This window comes from Prunus avium, unplaced genomic scaffold, assembly GCF_965620075.1.
Source record: "Prunus avium unplaced genomic scaffold, drPruAviu1.hap1.1 HAP1_SCAFFOLD_154, whole genome shotgun sequence".
NCBI lineage: Eukaryota > Viridiplantae > Streptophyta > Magnoliopsida > Rosales > Rosaceae > Prunus > Prunus avium.
The window spans coordinates 57,501-62,500 of record NW_028276952.1 but is presented as its reverse complement, the minus strand read 5'-3'; positions in this window follow the sequence as shown (position 1 = coordinate 62,500).

The following is a 5,000-nucleotide window of genomic DNA, read 5'->3' as shown; positions in this document are numbered from 1 at the left end:
ATGTTGTGCGCAGGCTGCGCGCAGGCGCCGCGCATGCCATGGCAGGACAAGTTTCGCTAGCCTCACTGTCGACAGATGCGCAAGCTGCGCGCACAGGCTGCGCGCACGCCATGGCAGGACAACTTTCGCTAGCCTCACTGTCGACAGAATCAGCACGCTGCGCGCAAGCTGCGCGCGCGCATGGCAGGACAAGTTTCGAAAAATTCTGTCGACAGGCTGCCGGCATGGTGCGCGCACGCTGCCGGCATGCTGTGCGCACGCTGCCGACATGCTGTGCGCACGCTGCGCACAGGCTGCCGGCATGCTGCGCGCAGCCCATGGCAGGACAAGGTCCGAAAAAATCTGTCGACATTTTTACGCCGTGGTAGGCTTCCGCTTCGCGTCACTTTGTCGACATTCAAGCCTACCATTTGTATTGAATTTTTCAAACCTTGTCAAACCCCATTATTCAAATGTCGAAAAATTTTGTCGACATTTTTACGCCATGATAGGCTTCCGCTTCGCGTCACTTTGTCGGAATGCATCGCATGGCGAGGCAAGGCCACGGCATGCCAAGGCGAAGGCAACGCATGGCTTGAATGGCTTGGTCAAGGCCACATCATGGGCACGGCATGCCAAGGCAAGGCGAGGCAAGCCATCCTTAGCCTCGCCTACACTCACTTTCTCGGAATGCATTGGATGATGAGCAATTCCAAGGTAAGGCAACGCATGGCTTGAATGGCTTGGTGTAGGCCACAACTTGGGCATGGCATGCCAATGCAAGGCAAGGCAAGGCAAGCCATCCTTAGCCTCGCCTACACTCACTTTCTCGGAATGCATTGGATGATGAGCAATTCCAAGGTAAGGCAACGCATGGCTTGAATGGCTTGGTGTAGGCCACAACTTGGGCATGGCATGCCAATGCAAGGCAAGGCAAGCCACGCCATCCGAAGCCTCCAATAACCTCACTTTCTCGGAATGCCTTGAATGGGCACGGCATGTGAGGGCAAGGCAAGGTCCTAAATATCATTTTGTAAGTTGGAGAAGGTCCTAAAAATCATAGACTTAATTATAGGGAGCTTATTGTGCGAGGAAATTTCAATAAAAATGGGGTTTGACAAGGTTTGAAAAATTCTGTCGACATTTGAAAAAACCTGGAACCAGGCTGCCGGCATGCTGCGCGCATGCTGCGCGCATGCTGCGCGCATGCTGCGCGCATGCTGCGCGCATGCTGCGCGCATGCTGCGTGCAGGCTGCGCGCATGCCATGGCAGGACAAGTTTCGCAAGCCTCACTGTCGACAGATTCGCAAGCTGCGCGCACAGGCTGCGCGCACGCCATGGCAGGACAAGTTTCGCTAGCCTCACTGTCGACAGATGCGCAGGTTGCGCGCACAGGCTGCGCGCGCGCATGGCAGGACAAGTTTCGCTAGCCTCACTGTCGACAGAATCAGCACGCTGCGCGCAAGCTGCGCGCGCGCATGGCAGGACAAGTTTCGAAAAATTCTGTCGACAAGCTCAGCTGCGCGCACGCTGCCGACATGCTGTGCGCACGCTGCCGGCATGTTGTGCGCATGCTGCGCGCAGCTGCGCACGCGCATGGCAGGACAAGTTTCGCTAGCCTCTGTCGACAGGCTATGCAGCGCGCACGCTGCCGACATGCTGTGCGCACGCTGCGCACAGGCTGCCGGCATGCTGCGCGCAGCCCATGGCAGGACAAGTTCCGAAAAATTCTGTCAACATTTTTGCGCATGGTAGGCTTCCGCTTCGCGTCACTTTGTCGACATTCAAGCCTACCATTTTTATTGAATTTTTCAAACCTTGTCAAACCCCATTATTCAAATGTCGAAAAATTTTGTCGACATTTTTACGCCATGGTAGGCTTCCGCTTCGCGTCACTTTGTCGGAATGCGTTGAATGGGAGCAAAGGCAAGGCCACGGCATGCCAAGGCGAAGGCAAGGGTAGTGTCACGGATCGCACTTGAGCGTGTGCTTTCGTGACTCCGTTGGGACATCCATGCGCTTATGAGGTAGTCCAAGTGTGGAAGGGGCAAGGACTTAAGAGCTAGAATGGTTGGTGTTGGCCGGGTTGTGCGTGTGAGGGGTATTTTGGGTATTTCGGAAGGTTACGGGAGGAACCTGAAGAAACTCAGAACACGAAAGATGTTCGTAATGACGAGATACACGCTATGCAACTGACGGTTCGCCATTCGGAGTTCGTACGAAGAAGTTATGCCCAATTATGACTCCTCGTGCATAGGTGATGTTTCCTCCTGGCAGAAGGCTAAATGCATAAAATGCTATATAGGGGGTGACATGGTGTCATGCTCTCCACCACCCCTGGTGCTTACACCCTTGTGGCACTAAGCGAGCATCCTTATGACATTGGAGGTTGTCATAAGGGCGGGCATGAGATTGTTGAAGGATAATCTATGTCTCCGAGGGAAAGGACTTCCCGAGGACAGTACGAACACGCGGGGCCGTTCGTATTGCGCATCATTGGAAAGAGTGAGGTCAACGTATGGCATTCGCTATGCCGTCGGCTAGCGAGGCATTTGACGAGACTCGATGGACTTGGCTTGGGTTCGGCCTTGTCCAAGATGGAAGGAAGATATTCGGATGCCGGTACGCATGGGTTGCGACCCCATGCAAAGCATAGATGGTTATGTGGGACATTCGGAATACATATGTCGCCAAGGCTTGGGCGACATGCGAGCGTGACAGCTTGCGTGGATAGCTTGAGGATGTGGGCTATCTTGGTTGCTAACGGATGACCGACAGAAGTGTGGGTAAACCGATGGTGTGTTGGATCGCTATGTCTCGACTTGGACATGAGCGAGCCACGAGTTTGGCATGCGACGTGGTCGATGCAGTTGACGTGTCTTATGCAACGCTTGATGTATGGGCGTCGAGGGTTCGTTGCCGGATGCGGGGTGATTGTGTTGTCACAAGGAAGTGTGACTCGTTGTCTAGCTATGGGGCTTGGCGCCTATGGGAGACGACACATGATGGTGAACCTCTCGCGGAGTTGTGAGAGTCATGAAGTGGGGAGAAGGCTGACCGGGATTCGAAGGGATCCTGGGCCGCACGGGAGCGTTTGTGCGAGCGAAATCTGTGATTTGCTTCCGCCGCGCCGCGTCGCACGCTCGTCCCGTGACAAGTGGTATCAGAGCCGATCGATTTAGATGGTGGGTTCTGCTCAAACGATTCGCACCTTGGGTACAAACAGTGAAGCTCTGATCCCGTGACAAGTGGTATCAGAGCCGATCGATTCCGAAGGTGGTTTCTGTGTGAGGGACTCGTACCTAGAAGAGATTGGTGATGGAGGAACTTTGATAGCAAGGTAGCATGTCATTGCCTGTGACGGGTAGTGGACTTGCGAAGTTGGAAGAAGACCCCAACGTCACTGTGGATGATTGTTGGAATCAGGTTGTGTGACGGTTGTTGGAAACCCGTCTTGGTGCTGGATCCTATGGAAGGGTGAAGGTATTCAAAAGTTTGTCTCGAAGTTGTGAGAAGACATCAAGCAGGATGACTCTAAGATGGGGGATGATGGTTGGTTTTGCTGCTCGGTTGCCTAGTTTTCTAATCCATGCACCAAGCGCCCGGAAGTCGGGTAGGCAGGGGTTCTGGCTTGTGACGAAGTGATGTTGCTTGTTCAGTTCAGGATGTGGGGAGGATGGGAGCGCGAGTTTGGTGAGAGTGTCAAAGATTGGCTTATACTCGAACCATAGCATACCATTGAAGGTTGTGGTAAACCGAGTTGGTGACGTGTGTTGGATGGAAGGTGCAAGACCTTTGTTCAGGGAAGAGTTGTGGGAGCTGAAGACCGAAATGGTGCAGTCTTCGAAGGGAGTAAGTCGCTGACGGACTGGGCTCCATTGAGGGAGTGAGTCGCTGACGGGCTAGGCTTTAATGAAGGAGTCACTTAAGTGGTTGCTCTTACAATTGTGGAGGACGTGTGGGTTACGCATAATGTTCGACACAAGGTTGCTAACTAATATTCGGAATGCTGGTGTGTTCCAAAGGTGGATCCCAGAGTTTTCTTGTGAGGATGGTGGCTAAGGACGTAGGATGTCCGCACTTATGGGCATGCAAAGAGTTGGAGTAGCTTTGGGGAGGATGTCTTACTTGTTCCCTTGTGGATGCTGCGGAAGTAGGTTCTGCCAAGTCCAAGTGTGGGCGTTGGTTAGGTGGTTCTACTCGTAGTAGGGAGGATGTCTTACCATGGTGAATTGTGAATGCCTAAGTGTTATGGAGCTAAGCTTCGGAGGCACGTTGACGTGAGGGTGCGTTGACGAGATAAGTGGGGGAGACCCACGAACGCCATTGAGGTATGGCAGCGCATATGCGCAAGGGAGTTGGTGACGATTGTTGGACAAGGAGGTGCGGGACCTTGTTCGGAGGAAAACTGGTAGGAGCTCAAGACCGAAATGGTGCAGTCTTCGAAAAGAGTATGTCGCTGACGGACTAGGCTCTATTGAGGGAGTAAGTCGCTGACGGACTAGGCTTTAATGAAGGAGTCACTTAAGTGGTTGTTCCTACAATTGTTGAGAACAGATGGGTGGGGCACAAGGTTCGACATATGGTTGCTAACTGAGATTTGGAAGAGAGTGTTCTAGAGAGGTGGATCCGGAAGTCTCACTAAAGGCATGGGTTCCGAGGACATGGGGTATGTCCGCACTCGATGGCAGAGGGCCTAAGTGTTGCGGGGCTTTGCTGTGGTGGCACCTCGAGGTGGGGGTGTGCCAACGAGACAAGTAGGGGGAGAACCTCGAATGCCAGGAAGTGGCAGTGCAGGAGCACAAACAAATGGAGGTGCCGTGGAGGACACACGGTTGGCTTACGAGTCACACCCAGGTGGGGTGCATCTCTTTGAATGTGGAAAATGTGGAGGTACTGGACCAGCGGGCTATGTGGTTGTTCAGTGGTCGAGTGCGACAAGAGACGGAGGTCTCGGCCCAAAGAGGGAAAGACGTAGGACTTTGAAAGAGAAGTTCAAAAGGGTGAACACAGTGGTGCA